The sequence below is a fragment of the Rhopalosiphum maidis genome, chromosome 2 (genome assembly GCF_003676215.2).
Source record: "Rhopalosiphum maidis isolate BTI-1 chromosome 2, ASM367621v3, whole genome shotgun sequence".
In the NCBI taxonomy this organism is placed as follows: domain Eukaryota; kingdom Metazoa; phylum Arthropoda; class Insecta; order Hemiptera; family Aphididae; genus Rhopalosiphum; species Rhopalosiphum maidis.
In genome coordinates this window covers 28,626,707-28,627,555 of record NC_040878.1, presented here as the reverse complement: position 1 = coordinate 28,627,555, position 849 = coordinate 28,626,707, and the positions used below count along the sequence as shown (strand labels likewise).

The window sequence follows — 849 nt, the reverse complement described above, 5'->3', positions numbered from 1 at the left end:
AGTATTTATACTTACATTAGTTACATTACACAACTCCGTAACGTACGTACCTAAATAAATAATAATAAATATACATATACACAATCGTTAAAAACACAAACATGAAACAAATATTCTATAATTTTGTAATAGTTAAATTCAATGTTCGATTTATAAAAAAAAAGCATAATATATTTACCATTAAATCGTCAAATTTTCATTGATCCATCACCTGACGAGGTGGCCGAGTGGTTAAGGCGTTGGACTGCTAATCCAATGTGCTCTGCACGCGTGGGTTCGAATCCCATCTTCGTCGAGACGGTGAAATTTTTTTCTACTGCTAAACCATATAATTTTTATATTTACAATTATTTTATCAAAAGATAATTTATACCATAAATTATTTGTGTATCATTTTATATTATTATATCATATTTAAGATTTCGTAAAATTCCATACCAACAACGTCACTGAGTTTCATTAGTCAACACTTTTATCATATCATTGCAATCATATTATTATTTATTTTAAATATAAATAAAAGTGAATGGATCGCCCACGCATAACGAATCACGAATTAATGATACTTCAGAAAAACATAAGTCCTGATATTATGGTAAGTTATTGTTTGACTGTTGTGATTTAATTTGATAAATGAAAATCCATTTCCACTGACAAAATATACACTCTTATTATATTTGCACCATATACATTATTGCGTTACATTATTTATCGTAGGTACCAGTTATGGCACATTTTTGTTGACGTACATAAATGCGCACGTCGTATAGTATAAATTGTTTCTTGTGTTATTTTTAAGTGAACAACACTTACTGTATACATTGTACAAGTAAATTAGTGGTTAGCTGT

General features: G+C 28.4%; 1 non-coding gene across 1 annotated transcript; it reads left to right on the top strand.

Moving 5' to 3' along the window:
- Positions 1-213: 213 nt before the first annotated feature.
- Positions 214-295, top strand: Trnas-gcu. The gene has a single exon. It is a non-coding gene; the product is annotated as a tRNA-Ser (tRNA).
- The last annotated feature ends 554 nt before the right edge of the window (positions 296-849 follow it).